This window comes from Thunnus maccoyii, chromosome 10, assembly GCF_910596095.1.
Source record: "Thunnus maccoyii chromosome 10, fThuMac1.1, whole genome shotgun sequence".
Classification (NCBI taxonomy): Eukaryota; Metazoa; Chordata; class Actinopteri; order Scombriformes; family Scombridae; genus Thunnus; species Thunnus maccoyii.
The window spans coordinates 26,973,987-26,990,876 of NC_056542.1; the positions used below are offsets into that span (position 1 = coordinate 26,973,987).

The following is a 16,890-nucleotide window of genomic DNA, read 5'->3' on the forward strand; positions in this document are numbered from 1 at the left end:
ATTAGCAAAGTGACAATCCCAAGGTTAATATCATACCGCTCCCCTGTACAGACAGCGTGAGCAACCAAGCCAGGAGCCCAGAGAGGGGCTGCATTTGTGTTCGCAGGACTGATGTAAATGGACAAAAAAAGCTCCATATCAAAACCGCTGTCCTTTAAGGCTCATTAAACCCCACTGGTGCATGGCCACCTACAGTCTGACCGGCAGACAGGAGCTGAGGCAGACAGCCAAGCAGGGAGGCTAGAAGGTAGAAAGACGAGTAAGCACGCAGGCAAGCATGAGCATGGTACAGCAGGCTCCTGACAGAGAACATTAACATACTCTTGTTCTTCATGCTGCCTACACGCCTGATTAATGAGGACAGGCCCGCCGGATGGTTGAGTGAGGTGGTGAGTAGAGACAGATGAGGATAGGTAGACAAAGAGAGAAGAGAAAGAATAAAAGAGGACAGAAATTAGGGACAGAGGAAGATAGAGTGAGAGGCAGAGCGAGGACTTTGTAGATACGGCAGACAGAAAATCAATTACCAGGCTAAGATACAGCGATCCGGCTTTCAAAGCCCATCACTTCAGAAGTTTGAATGTGCACAGCTTTATTCTAGATAAGGTGTTCTTCCATAATATCATTGTAGATTCATTCAAGATTTAGCCCGATGATTCACATATGAAGCAAAATATCTTCCCTGTTTTTAATGTAGCTTTCAGCCTAGTGATGGTGAAACAGAACATTCTGCTTTGTAAGCATGCCAGTCACAGTGATTAAGTGTCCACATAATTACATTTCACCTTGTTACATGATTTAATTTTGCACAAAACAATGTCTCATTAAAATAAATTACCTACATGTAATTGTATCAAGGAAAAGAAAACCTATTGAGCTAGTCTATTTATGGATGCATTATATGTTTCCAACCATGCATCTGGGGTGAGAGATTGAGAGTGGTGCAGGCATCACAACTGCTCACATTAATTATTCATTACAAGTACAGGGTTATCCTTATGGCCAGGTCACACTACCAAGTGGCACAGCAAAATCCAGCCACATTTTTTATAAAAATAATAGCTTGGTGACTTACAGGCTTGTTGGTAGCTGTGGAGCCTACTTCTAACACGCTAGCCAGCTGGGAACATGCTAGCAGTAGTCACAATATCCCCAAGCTCCTTTCTGTTTTTTCTGGAATTTACCATTTAAACTCTTCTCAAGCATTTTGTTCCCTGGAGTACTCTCTGAGCTAATGAGCTTCATAAGTGTCTGTTAATGTCTGAGCTAAGAAGACAATGAGACATTATGGTACAATTCAGTCAGAAGCTTCCTCAACGCGCCTGCACAATCCATGACAATGTGTCATGTAAATTCAAGCTGAGGTAAGTTGCACAGTAAGTTTTTCTCGTGTTTTGGGCTAGCATTAGCATAGCATACAGCTATGTGTATGTGAGTGTGAAACTTAATTGAGGATAAAATAATTTAATCATGTGGCTCTTTTAGACTTTCCACGTTATTGGACCAAATGGATCAAATTCTGATAATAAAAGAGTAATTTTGTGGGGGCTCTGGTGCTCAAAAAAATATATTCACCATTTTACAGCTGCTTGTTTTCTAGTGACTGTGTGTGGGAAAAATGCTTTCTGGGCTGGTGTGCATCACATGATGGACCTGGAAGTTGTAATTACACAGTTTAGCCTATGTCATGATTATGTCAAATTGGCTTCACAGCCTGGGGACTTGGTTTACATTGTCAAGATGGCCACCAACATTGAACTTCACGTGAAACACTTTTACTTATTTACTTAACTCATGACACTGACAATTTCATTAAAATTTGTTTTCAATTTCACTGATTTTGTCTCAAAGTTTTTTTGTTTTAAATTTTAGTGTGACTGGGCCATTATAATGGAACATATAGGTTAAGACTTAACACTTTTCTTGCTAATAGGCTGAAAGTAATACCTGTAAGTCTAAATAAAGATCGAAAAGACAACCAAATACCAGCCTAGCGCGGCGCGCTAAGTTTATGACAGACTGAACATGGCAGTCAGCAGGAAATATTTATTCAATCCTCTATAAAGATGTTACACGATGCCAAGCCAGGCTCTCCAGCTGTGGTTGATGGTGGTGAGTTTCGGCAGGGGGGCAGCTGGAGGGGGGGCTGTCTGCTCAGCCTCAGTTTAGGCCAAACTGGATGGCGTGACAGGAGAAATGTCAGCCACTGCAGAACTCTGGTGTGCTTAGTGTCTTGCTGGTTGTGACAGAAAAATATGGATCTCTACTCTCTGCCATAAGGACAGCAAACAATGGTCATATTTTCACATCCTCAATGCTTGGATTGAATGGAAAGACTGATCAATATGACTAGCCATAGTGAAAAGATTTTTTGTAGAAATATCAATATAATAGCTCACTTCATCCAGCATCCATCGAGTACAGCACAGCCCAGTATATGAATGAAGCTGTTTCAAAAGCCTTTCACTGCTACAGTATTTGCCATTACTGCATGAAGCATCCATTACGTAGCGAACATCCACATCTTCAGTAAGCTTTTCAAAAGAAATTTGACATTTACATTTCACATGGCAGGTAGCACACATACACAACTACGTGTAGTGCACCTGTTTGCTCCGTCAGTTTCACTAATGTGTACGCATTAACATGCATTTGCCATTTCTGCTGCAAAAAGAGCTGTCAGGCTCTTTCACCCAAGCTTGAGAAGACGTGGGCTTATCACAATAGTGCATGACAGAATAAAATGTTAATGGAGGGCAGGCCACGCACAGGGAGGCTGCTGGAGTTCTGATCAGCCTCTTGACGCTCACTCATCAACCAGAGCTGTCACGGTTAAGGCAACAGTGTCAACATAGAAATGTGTCTGCTGACCTTATCGCTTTTCTGATGGCTTTCTTAAGGATTATGAAAATAAGGAGGTCAATAATGATAGCATCAACATTTCTCTGTACTAATGTGTAAACTCAGTTTGAGCCTTTAAAATGCCAACGATTTATATTGTTTGTTGTTTAGCAGACAATTTCTGTAAGTACATTGTAGATTGTCACTGCACAAAGTCTCATTTAAGAAATAGACATTTTTGGGAATATGCTTATTTGCTAAGAGTGAGATGAGAGGATCAATACCACTCTCATCTCTCAGCTAAATGGGAATCTATGGCCAGCAGCCGGTTAGCTTAGCTTTGATCTCCTTTTGTAAAGAAAAAGGATAAGAGTTTTTTCCCAAAAATGTCAAATGATTCCTTTAGGCAAATAAAATTAAATAGCATATTATGAAAAGATGTAAACCATTTGATTTAGCATTTGCAGGCAAAATATAATTTATTGCATTTTCAAGCCATCTCAAAATGCAGTAGGATTTGAGTGTAGCCACTGAAGACCAGGGCCATGGAAAGAGTGAACACAAGCAGATGCTTCGAGGACTAATCCCGACAGGATTCTGCTCCTTGAATGTGATACAGTCTGGCGACTGCACTCCCGTATGGAAAGTATGGCATAGTGATTGAGAGGACACAAATCAAGAGCAGTTCAAGAAAAGGTAGAGACACCTAAAAGGCCCGCACATGTACACATGAGTTCAAGCATCAGTGACAGTGAGGCTACTGACATTTATTCTCTGGCAATGGTTTTTTTTTTGTTTTTTGTTTTTTGTTAGAAATCAAGGCTGGAAAAGGCTGTGAATGCAGAAGGAGGGCAGCAAAGGAGGATCAAGAGAGTGCGTTATCAGCAGCAGAGGGAAATGAGCAACAAGAGAGACGAATGGGGGTGGATCTACTCAAGTGGTGAAAACCAGCTGGCCGTGGAGGGTTCCATCCTCCTCTCAGTGTAAACAACTCAGTTACATCCCAATCCCCGTAACACATGCAACAACCGACAAATCCCACCGGGCAACTCTTGAAAATGTTGGTTTGTGAGTTAAGTTGTAGCAGACATGTTTCTGAACCATGTGGGAGGGGGTTGCTCTGTCAGTCTGTGTGCTGAGTACGGTGGAACACAAGGCTCGCCAAAGCTTGTGGTTACGTGTGTTGCTGGATTAAACCGTGATAGACAGTAGCCTAAGATCTACATCACTGCTGCAATATTTTTTTGTGGATGAGAATCTAAGCCTGTTATCATGTAGAATTAGCAGGGATATACAGTAAATCCCCTTCACAGAAGGCATTAGATATGGACAGACAAATGGAAAACCCATTTGGGGAGGGCACACAGAGGATTGAAAATCCATGAGGAATGTTGCACCAATATGTTTTTAAACCTGAGCTTCTAATCCTCAGCAGCTTTCCCCTTTCAGATTTCATCTCATTCCTTTCCCGGTGTTTAACAGTGGCAATGATAGATTTAAATTATTACACTGGAAAAACACACCTTTTCCATCTACGATCACTGTATTTTTGCTTTTCACAGAGATGACTTTAAGATTAGACAAAAAGAAAGAAAGAAAAGTGAGAGCATAGAGAATAGTGAGACCATTGCGTAGGAGTTTATCTTTATGACAGCTATAGGTGCTGTTTTAATAAACAGTGTGCCCCCATGATCCTCTTATGCATTATTCATCAGTAAATCAACTCTGTAATACCCCATGATGTGCTGTGAGGATTCTATGAATGAAGTGTCACCATCAATATGCTTAAAAACCAACATTAGATGGCACTAAAGGGAATCATGTTTTTTATTGTGCAGGTGGCTGCTCAGATTCACTTAGCTTCATAAATTGATCTGATGCAGCTTTTTTGACAGGTTTTCAAATTAATTTGTAAGAGAGAAAGCAGAGATCGATATGAGGGGGATCTTGAGGAGTGTGCAGCCAATCAGAGAGAGCCCTTGAGGTATGCAGAGGGATTTATTATATTATAATGGCAACTGGAAATTATTTTGCGCAGTACCATCAGGGATTGTTTCATGCAAGCATACAAACACACACGTACATATACACAATCTCATATCAGCCCCTCCGTGAGAGTTTGAGATTAACTCCATCCACAGTAGTTTCAGACCCTGGCTTTCTGGAGCAGCATCCATTTCACCACAACACAGATGGGCTTCGGGCCCCGATACAGACTGCTCTCTTTTACAATTTACCTGATTTACAGCCCCTTATACCAGCTGCGATTCAGACTGAATAAACAAGGAGCAGATGGCCACTTGAAGGCACAAGTGTCAATCAACTGGGGTGGAGGCAAGAAGAGATAATGGAGAGCCTCAAGACGCCTGCATGAGAACATGCAGATGTATGCAGACATACAGGAAAACACTCTCAAACACACATAAGGGACAGACTATATGAGGTCTATATTAGCCTTTTGACTAAAACTGAATATTAGCCAAACCATCCACTTTGATGTGGAGGAGGTTTCTTCCTCTCTGTTGCCACCCATCTCTGGATGTCATTCTGTTGTTATTTAAGCAAAAGGTGCGGAGTTGGAACAAAAGCCCCAGGAGCCATGGATATGTGCCCATTATCCTGAAATATCAACTTAAAGGTACCTTGTGGGGTTTCTTGTAAAAAACCCAAAGCACACTGTGTATATCAGTCAGGTCAAACAAACATGTCTGAGTGAAGGTGAACATACAGAAGCTGTGTAAGTCATCGGGTGGTGGTCGGGATGGATGGTGGACGTACAAAGGCTGCTTTGACATCAAAAACTTGGGTTGCATCCTGAGTCTATTATTGCGGAAAACAAATGCAATATGTTGTCAGTGAACATTTTGCCAGATACTTAAATCAACAACATTTCTTCGTTATGTTGTGTTGCAAATTAGTATATAAACAATTTCTAGGAGACAAGTTTGCACCCACGGTAACTTGTGCCCTTTAATGCAGACCCTCTCTCCGTCATAGTTGTGTTAGGTGGAAATTAAACAACAGGTGTCTGCATGTCTTTCAAGAGTGGTAACCAGCAGCCAAGTGAACATGATGAGCCAATCAGCTCTCATCCTGAGAATGGCCCTGCTGCTGCTGCTGCTGGTGAACAGCAAAAGTAAGATACACCAATTATTTACATTTTAGCAGCAAAGACAGTGTTGTTGTTATATGCTTTGATACACAATACATAGTTGAAATATTGAGACACTGAGTGGTCATATCTGGCATAATAACACTGTACTGTATGTTGTTCTTTTGAAGTGTAGATGTTGGATTTCCTAAGAAATTGCTATTTAACTCTTTTTTATCCCAAAACTAAAGTTTCCATGTTTGTATAATTTGTTTTCTACCTGTTAAAACAGTAAAAAAAAATACAGATGGATCACAGTTCATCAGTTTTGTGTATAAAGTGAATGTTGATGGCGGAGTGACCCTTGTGATTACATTGGATTACAGATAGAGTTTTTAATTATCTGTTTTTCATGATTTTCTATCTGTTCAGGCAGAATCAGTTTATTCACATCTTTCAATAGGTTGCAAAAATACACAACTGTTTCAGAGACAGACTGCGACAGGGAATATGACCTTGAGACTGAATCCGTCAGCCCTGGACCCCGACGAGTGGGCCAGGCAGCTGAGCAACTGCAAGGTAGAAAACAAGGCTCTAGTATGGAGTGAGATTTGTTTCATAGTGATTTGTGTGAACAGATCGACACTCTGTGTGTAAATGTATAATGTGTAAATATAAACACCTTCCATAAAAAAAGATTTGTAAACTCCGCAAATACACAAACAAATTCCACAAATAAAAAAATATCTGTGAATACATTGAATTAATTTACAAATAAATGAAAAGCATTTGTGAATATTTACAGCTTTCTAACAGGCATTTGTGAACTCAGTTTTTATTTGTGAATTGAATAAACATTTGTGGATCTCAGTTCTACACGTGTGGATTTGCTTTTTTTAAACAAACTTTACGTCGGTCCGAACAATAATCCACGCGTAGCACTCGATCATTTTCGGATAGCACATGATTGCCTGCTGACGATGTCATTTCCGCATTTCAAAGTAAGAGCACGCAGTCTTTCTTTGAGCTGTTTCTTTTTTTTTTTAAAAAATAATTAGTGATAAGTAACGTGCATTCATTGTTTTGTGTTAATGTCATACAGACAAAACACTTCACATCTTATTAGTAGTTTACTCTTACTAATGTAAGCTAACTAAACACGGTGCAGTTCACACAGACATTACACCTACATTAGTAAGAGTAAACTACTAATAAGTTGTGAGGTGCTTTGTGAAATGAAAAATATAAAGGATGAGGTGGCTGATAACTGCTAACTGAAGAAGCAGCGAAGCCACCGCTTTAGAGAGCTGAACATTGCCCATAAGCATCCTGGTGCCTTTCATACTCAAACAGAAATGTATAGGGAAGTGTGTACTAGATAATATACATGGAACAAATAAACACCCACTAATACTCACAGTATGACATTAACACAAAACAATGAATGCACGTTACTTATTGCTGATTCCTTAAAAAAAAAAAAAAACAGCTCATAGAAAGACTGCGTGCTCTTACTTTGAAATGCGGAAATGACGTCGTCAGCAGGCAATCGCATGCTATCCAAAAATGACCGAGTGATACACGTGGATTTTCGTTCGGACCAGCGGAAAGTTTGTTTCAAAACTCTGTGTGTGTAAAAAGCAAATCCAAAAGCGTAGAACTGAGATCACAAATGTTTTTTCGATTCACAAATAAAAACTGAGTTCACAAATGCCTGTTAGAAAGTTGAAAATGTTAGATATTCACAAATGCTTTTCATTTATTTGTAAATTAATTTAATGTATCCACAGATATTTTTGTGAGTTTACAAATCTTTTTTTTTGTATTTGTGGAAGGTATTTATATTTACAGATTACACATTTACACACAGATTGTCGATCTGTTTGCACAAATCATTATGAAACAAATCTCTCTCCATACTCTAGATACAGGTAGAGGTGCTGCAAGCTCACCTCCAAAGTTCAGAGCAACAAAATACCTGTCAGGAGGAAAAGGTTAATGAGCTCTCCACCAGGCTGGAGTCACAGACACAAGAAATCAGGTCTCAGGTGGAGTATTTAACCACCAAGATACAGGAGGAGGCCTGGAAGATTGAAGCTCAATGATCAGCTGCAGCAAGAGAGAGGCACCCTTCAGGAGCAACTTGAGACAGAGATGAAAGGGTGAGTGAGAACCAGAGCTGATCGATAAACTGGCTCAGTTGTTCGCCCTGCGGCCTCACAGACAGACCTGAGCTGACCGGCTGGGTTCCTTCTGTGCGGAGTCTGCAACTTCCTCCCTGTGACTGCGTAGGTTTCATGAGTACTTTGGTTTCCAGCCACACTCCAAAGTCATTAAGGTTAGGTGAATCAGACACTCTAAATTGTCCTAAACCTAAAATAAAAAAATAATACAAACATTTTCTAATGAAATATCTGTCTATATAGTTTAAGTGGTACTATAGCCAACATTGTATGCTCAGTGTTTAAGGACAGTTGGATTGTTTTGGAGACAAAACAATCTAGTTGTGTTTGGTCTAAAGGAATAGTGAGCTCAGTGTTCTTTAACTTTTCTTGACTAATACTTGACAAAAGAAATCGATGATCAAATTACTGAATCAATTAAGATTTTCTTTAACAGCAAAATTAAATAGAAATGTAAAAAAATTAACTAATTGAGGTGGCGGATCTTTAATAAAAAAAAATCACATGGGATGGCAAGATGTTTTGGCAGGATGGCGCAGGAGGGCAGTGGTTGGGGATCTCCACATTAAAGGACATATTACAGCAGCTTAATGTTTTGTGCTGTACATAACAATTCATTTTTTTTCTGAGGCTGAAAATAAAGTTGTACAGGTGGTGATGATGATAGTCGCTCTGCTGCTCTCACTACTCATTTTACTGCATTTTCTAAACTTGTGTGATGGGCAGAGAGGGAACCTTCAAAGCCTTGGGATTTAATTTTTTATTTTTACCTAATGGAAAGAAAAGACACATTTTTTTCCTCACATATGGATAGATAATCACACACAGTCAGTTTATTCACAGTCCTATCCTTCTGCACATATACACAGTGTGGACCCCCATACCACACATTTGAATAGCTGGTCACAGGCTATTCCAAAATCGATTCAAAAAGGCCACACAGCCACCTGAATTATTCAAGGAAAAAAGAGCAATTCATACATTATTTAGATGTACTTGTTGTACTCATTGGTTTAGCAATATTTATTGCTTTTATTAAATTTTTCCCAACTGAAACACACACACACACACACACACACACACACACACACACACACACACACACACACTCGGCCCCTTTGAACACTGAATGAGATACAAAAATAGGAACAAAGTGGATTGTGTCCAGAGGGGACAGCAGACACTCCAGCAGAAACATCCATCAGCAGAAACATGCTCATTTTGTGACATTGAGACAAAAGTGTTGCTTGCCATCAACTCTCCTGTTTTCCATCTCTTCTCTGTCAGTTACACATGTAAAATCAGTCAGACACTAGAGGAGACCAAGTGGGTCAGACCCGTGTTGGGGGCGGAGGTGGCATTTCATCACATGGTAAATTTGTGGTTAATTATGAGTGCAATAAAGAAATGATAACCCCATTAACTATCTGAACTGTGTGCCACAGAAGGCCAACTTTAGTCATATGCATTACCATTTTAATCCATAATAGCCATTAATATTAATGGCTCACAAAGTTGCAACTTCTGTGATCTCTGTTTCGTAATATACATTTTCAGCCTTATCTTCTTAAAGGTGCTCTTATTATTATATGTTATTACCAATCGATCAAATGAATATGTGTAATGCCCACAAAGAACAGTCACCTGACCCTGCAGTTCCCCTGGGCTCATAGGTGGGTTTCCGAGCAATTACATTAGTGAGATGCACACACAGAAGGGGGGCAGAAAACATACCAAAATAACATGTGACTTTGTTTGTGTTGTACATGTGTTTAAGGTTATTTAATGAAAAGTGCAAATGTTTGTCAGACAACTATTCAGCAATCCTCCGTCTACTTCCATGGCATGGATCCGCCCATTCTCCCCTGAGCTCACTCACTCTTAATCATGACCTACTCTATACATCCATGTATATATCCTGCCTGTTTCCTTTGTTCTGGCTGGTAGCAACACTAACTATATGCGGGGGACCTACCTATACACACCCATAGTTGTGCACGACTAAAGTGAGTTTATCACTTTCTTCATATGTTGTTGTAGTTAGTTGGTTATTTGTAGATTCATGTAGACTGAATGTGATCAAATACTTGACCAGTTTGAATTGGTGAATGCTATTATGGTCACCTTGCCTTTTTGCCTTGACTTGAGGTTACAGATTTATAATATTGTGTGTAAGTGTGCAGTGCACATTATTCATTCTTTGTAGTTCTTAATTAACAAGATGCAACATTTAGTATCCTTATAACCTAATTTTGAATTTCTTTCATTGTGTAGTTGTTAAATGTAATGAGTCACTCACTACACTCAGGGTGCAAAGCACCTAATTGTGGGATGTTATACATTGGTTAATTGTATATTGTAATTCTTGTGTTTTTCTGTTATCATTTATAGAAAACCATAACCAACACAAGCCTCATCATCTCCTATTGCTCCGCATGTGTACATGGTGGCAATAAATGGCTTAAACAGAAACATCAGTTGTCCCCTCTACATCCTCATTGATGTACCATGGTGATGCTCAAACTCCTGTGAACCAATCCTGGAGATGGACTCTATAAGTATATTCTGAGGAAATAGCAGGATGTTCAGAATGCTAATGTTACAAATGTAACTAGGATGATTGTGTCTGTCCTGTGCTGCAATCGAATAACAGGAGTTACATGCACTTTATTTTTTTGATGCTAACATTACTTGTGTGAAGGAGCAGCTTCTGTGCTCATTCAGTTTATTTCTCACTACATGTAGAGCTACAACTTTGTGTAGTTTGTGTTACTGTAGCATTATCACTGCTACTTGTTGCTGTTTCTCGCTTGAGTATGTGTCACAGCTAGTACAAACTGACAGATGCATGTCAAAAGTGGTGTGTGATTTAAAAAAAAAAAAAAGTTTTAGAAATGTAAAGATGAGTGTTGCATTAACAGTAATTTTAATGTGTTCCAGCTGAAAATGTTCATGTAAGCTATTGTGGCTACGCATTTGCATATCCTTGATAGTTTGTATGGTTTGTATTTATTGTTTCATTGTTTTGGTTTTATGGCCCACAACTTTACTGTTTTAATTCAGTCTCACATACTCTCACTAGTGTTATTCTTAGCAGCAGCTGTTTTCAGTGAAAAAGCAATGATAAACCTACCATATGCTACTTGCCCAGCACCAGCAAACAGACAAAGTTAGCAACACTGTGGAGCATTGAGCTTCCATAAAGCCAAATGTTTCCTTCTAGTCAGTGGAGACCAAACAAGAGCTAAAAGCAGAGTGAATACTGGATTTACATTTGGCAAGTGGACACAAACATGACTCAAAATTAATGTAAATTAAAAGTTGTTTCATATCTGCTTCAGGTTTAGCCACTGTTTGCTAACACATTTGGTTATTGTGCTAACCATATCAACATGAGTGTTGTGTTGATCCTAAGGGGCTAAAAAATTGATGAAGGTAGGTTTAGGTTCAGAAAAGAGTACTGTGGATGGAAGGACTGTGCATCAGAGGGGTGTAAATATCCTGCACTACTGTGAATGCTGGTGGCATCAACTGTTGTAGGACCCTTATTTTTTATACATAAATTGTGTTCCCCTCTCAAGAGCTAGTCTATAACCATTGTAGACTACACACAAAAAAGACAAGAGGGACTTGTCACGTTTGGGGATCTGGTTCTTATCTATTTTTGTACATGATCTGCCAAGTAGAAAATGAAAGAGATGAGATCTCTACCATAATGGTTATATCACAAATCTCATTAATGTGTCTTTTGAGACTTTATTAATTCTTACATGACTGATTTGCAGTTGTTAACAGTTTACAAACAGCCAACTTTAGTCATTAATTATAATTCCAGAGAGAAATTATTTATCATAATCTTTCTTTTTTTCTATTTAAGTTCCACAATTACTCATTTTCTAGTGCAAGTTTTCCAAGCAAGATGTTTTTATTTATTGTGGTACCCATTTGGAATGAAGTCAGCCAATGTGTAAATATAGTTTTACTGAGCTTTTAAGCTTACAAGACCAAAAATTTCTGCTTTCTTAGTTGAGAAAGTTTCATCCTAGCTTGTGTGTTCTTCATGTTCTCAGCTGGTGATTCTATTATAAGAAAAGCTTAGTGAAAGAAAAGGAGCTTTCTCGAGACAAAGGTAAGAAATATGGCCAAGGGGAAGCAGTAACATGGTTATTTCTTCCTGGCCCCTTTTATACATTTTGTGAGACAGAGAATTCATTGCCATCATTACTGCCTACTAGACTGCCCGAACACACTCCTCAGAGAGCTACCTTGGTAGGAACACCCACACACAACTAGGACTGAGAATATTTATCATAGAATTCATTTATGTTGCCTTTGAGGATTCATTCAGACTGACATGACTGATTTGCAGTTGAATCCAGCCTAAAAGTTGACCAAATTATATAGTTTTGATTTATCCTGTTATATTGACTAAGTACAGTTTTTTTATTATGTTTTATGTCTTTTTTAATTTTTTATGTTTTTGATTGGATTTGCTATTTGTCTTGTTCTTTTGCTTATATATACTCCGAAAGTAAGTGCATTTTGCAGTGGAGTTGTTCAGAAGCCAAATCAGACAGGTCAGCTAATGAGATAATGAAGGACAATGTGTCATTTTAACAACAAAGTTGACAAATTTAGATTTGTAAATCTGTTCCATTTTAATGTAATGCAACAAACCACATAAAATTCAAGCAGTAACCTTGTCCATGTCAAAAATACATAATTTACACATTTATACATTTCTTATGAATCATCTTGGCATTAGAATGTATAAAAATGAGTCCAACAAAGCATACATTCTGATATAGGTACAAATTTAAAAGTTTATGCCCACATCTATGCATGTATGAAATGGATGATTTACACTTTTAAAAAATAGAAGATCTACAATGGACAATACTGCTTAAAAACAAATAAAGAAACTGTCACATCCAACTAGCAGACCTTCATCACAGGTCCATTCACAAGTCAAACACAATCAACAGTTGACTGAATACCCAATAAATGCAATACTGGGGGAATTCCAAATGATTCAAAACCCACTATATATATGTTATAGTGCACTAAAGCACAACAGCTGTAGTGTAAACAAGGTGTACACACCAAACAATATGACCTGCATAGCATGAACACAGGAGTTTAATACACACAGACAGCCACTGCCACAAGCAAACAAACAGACCGATGGACACAAAGACAGACAGACAGACAGACAGACAGAGGGTATATCTGAGTCATGTCATTTGACAGATGAGTTTTGTTATATTGTGGACACGAGTTAGATTGGACAATATAGGGCTAACAATTAAGCAGCAATTAGACCATTACTGTGTTCATCCAATTACATGCATTCATGCATTGTAAAAAATGATGAAACACAGCTTTGCTGAGTCAATGCTGTGAGACAGAGAGCAGACAGACAGCAGAGCAAAGTGGGGGGTGATGACCAATAAATGTCTTATTCCAAAGAAAGAAAAGTTGATACTGTTGCACCGATTCCATTTTGTCGGGGTTACTGCCGGGACAATAGGTCTCTCTCCTGACACTGAACTGGAGAAGTAAAGGGAAGAGGAAAGCTAAAGCACCAATATGGATTTATAAAAGTGTAAAACTGGACCTTTTGACATTTGTTTTAAAATGTTTTGTTGTCATCATTACTGGATCTCAGTTCTTTCTTGGCAGATATCCACCGCACTAAAGTTTTTAAAGATCTGTTTTTCGGGAAAAATGTAAAGGCTAAAGTAATGACTTCATCATCTAGCCTTCTTAAATAGTTCTAACTTGGTTTTAGTTGTTTTGTTTGAAATTTCTTTCCACAATATTTTAAATGCAGCACTCAAGAGAAAATGTTAAAAGTATGTCCATTAGGATAAAAGAATATTGCAGAGCAATAATGATGGGATATGTTCTGTGTGCTTGATCTCTCCCTAAAATGTCTATCAACTTTGTGTGCATATTCAAGATCTTTTTTGTCATCATTTCATAACACAAGGTTGCACAGCGAAATGTAGTCTGTAGCCCCCCAATGCCACTCACAAAAACAGAAACCACACAAATGGTCCAATAAACAACAAGTCCCAAAAACAAAACTATTTTTTATGTTGTAGTGCAGAGGATGAATTGAGGAGTCTCAGCCTGAGGAAAGAAGAAGCGAGGTTTTGTGTTTTCTTGCCTCTACAGTTCAGATTGTAATAGAAAATAAAGCAGCCTTGTATGTAGACCGAATTGATGAGGAAAACCATATTTCATTTAGATTACAAGAAAATCTGAGCGGTGGTAGAAAATGAAATGAGCCATTGACAACTCTTGTGTTTGTTTGTGACATTAAAACCCCCTCTTCAAATCTCATGGCTTAATAGGTCACTAAATGAAGATAAAAAGCTTGCTGGAAAAAGCAGGAGCTGGGGGAGGAGAATTAGTAAGGTAGTGCATTAACCTTTTCAGGATACTGAATAATGACAGATACTCACTGACCCCTTTTCGATGAGTATACAATGTACTGTACTGTACAACATCCGGCGGTGCTCCATTCACGGTAATGCTGTCCACTCGGTAGTTACTGTGGCAACCTGATAGAGTGAAGGGTATTTTCATAATTTTGAAATGAGTCTGTCTTGTTGTTAGGGAGACTAGGAGGGATCACAGCAAGAGGCAAAGTAAGCGTATGTTTGTGAGTGGATGAGGAACTCTGATATTAAGCTTTGAGAAATTTTAAAAATGCACTGATGATAAAGGCTGCCGGAATCTATGCTGTGATTAAATGCAATTTTTCAAACAGTTAAAAATCAATAAGCTCTAACCTCCTTTCTGTGAGTGCCGTAGGAAATAATGGAAATAATACAGGTATATTTTCATCCACTTATGGAGAAAAACTATGAAATACAAAGCTACCATCATGTAGATGCCATGAAGCTAGTAAATCTGACTTTGTAAAGTAAGACCACTTAAATTAGACAAAATGTGCAGTATGTTAACACATATGTAAGCCACTGTTTACTGTAAGGCTTGATTGTGTCCAGCCCTTCGTGTTTTGCTGTGACAGTGTTTTGTTAAGCGAGTGTGCTACCCAAGATTAACTTGATCACACTAGGTAGAGGCAAAGCCTTGTGTAAACTGGGAGCTTCTATGAGGGTTTTACTACTATGTGTATACCCCTCCCAAAGTCTCCACAAAGCACACAAGTGCATACTCCAAAAAAATTATTGTATGAATACAATGTATTTAATAACAATAAAAATACGTGATGGAGGAAAGTCAGTAGGATGCATCCTCTGGGGACCATTAAAGTCTATACAAAATTTCAAGGCAACCCATCCAATTGTTGACATATTTCACGGATAAGTGGAGATGTTGACAAGCTGGTGGCGCTAGTCAGATGAAAAGTCAGGGCTTCACTCAAGCATTCATCTTCTGGGCACCATGGATGTCTGTACAAAATTCTATGGCAATCCATCTAATAGCTGTTGGGATACGTCAGTCTACACTAAAGTGGTGGACTGACCAATCAACATTACCATCCCCAGAGCCACACTGGTGACATCTTGACATGCAAGTACAGATGGAGTCTGTAGGAAATGTCTGCAAAAAGTTACAGTCTGTTGTCTGGCAGCCAGCTGGCTAACATCACTACCAGCACTGCCAGGGGTGAGTAGCACTGGAGGAGCTACTTTTTGCATACCACAGGTGGTATCCCACTGCTGTTCCAACTCTTTCTCTATGCCTGCTTTAGCCTCATGTTCACTTTTTTCCCCCGGTACCTCTTGACAACATTGTTTGATGACGAAACGATGCATTATTTATCACTCTGCTAGAGTATCAAAGCAAACTATAGCCCCAATTAGACTGTAGAGTATCTCTAAGAATGGTTCACAGAAGTTTGTGTCATAAAAACAAAAACAGGATTTTTAAGCCTCTTTCCACTTTTATTCAAATACAAATACAGATACAAATAATTTTGCTGCCTCAACAAATACAGATACAGATACAAATACTGGGATCTCTGCACATCCCTAATATTTATATATAGAAACTGACCTATTGTTATTATGATTCCCATCCCGCCTGCTCCTGTTGACTTTTTTCCTGCCCCATCCCAGTCTCATGATGAATAGTATGTATGTGATTGGCCAACGCAGCGCCTTGTGGCAAAAGTTGAGCCTAGTTCAACTTTTTTGCAGGACAACTGCTGTGGTGTATTGCTGAGCCCTCTGCTTTGACACTCCTGCTGCATCAACAGACTGCCCTCATTCAAATGAATTAGAGGACTGTGTTTTTCACGCAGCGCTAATGTCATTCTAAACACTCCCTTACTGCATGTCCAGACAAAACGAAAAGCTTAGAGGTGTTCAAAAAGTTTAGAGGTGGCAAGACATATAAAGTCAATGGAAAGATGTGATTAGATGTAAATTCAACCAAAGTCAACTTTCTTTCTGAACAAACTTTTAGTTCTGGTTAAAAGCCTAACCGATGAGTTCTGTATAGTTTTTAGCGGGTCTATAGATTTTTGGTTAAGACACATAAAGAGACTGTTGCAGTGATAAAGTTGTGAGGAGATTTGAAAAAAAGAATGTAATAATTATCTCTGAGTCTTTAAAATTTAAATTCAGTCTGTTCCACATGTTGGACTTCAACCTTCTCAGCATCAGGATGGATACCACTGAACCTGTGACCCATTCGTGACTACAGCATCAACATTGTATTTCACAGACAAGTGATTCTGAGCCCAATTTTAAATTCATTCATGTAGGCAGTCACCTGACCTATACCAAGAAGAGA

General features: G+C 38.8%; 1 long non-coding RNA gene across 1 annotated transcript; it reads left to right on the top strand.

Annotated features, from left to right (window-relative positions):
- Positions 1-505: 505 nt before the first annotated feature.
- Positions 506-11,877, top strand: LOC121904939. The gene is made up of 5 exons (XR_006098315.1): positions 506-3,537; positions 3,655-5,977; positions 6,396-6,511; positions 7,858-8,220; positions 10,507-11,877. It is a non-coding gene; the product is annotated as an uncharacterized LOC121904939 (long non-coding RNA).
- Positions 11,878-16,890: the final 5,013 nt, after the last annotated feature.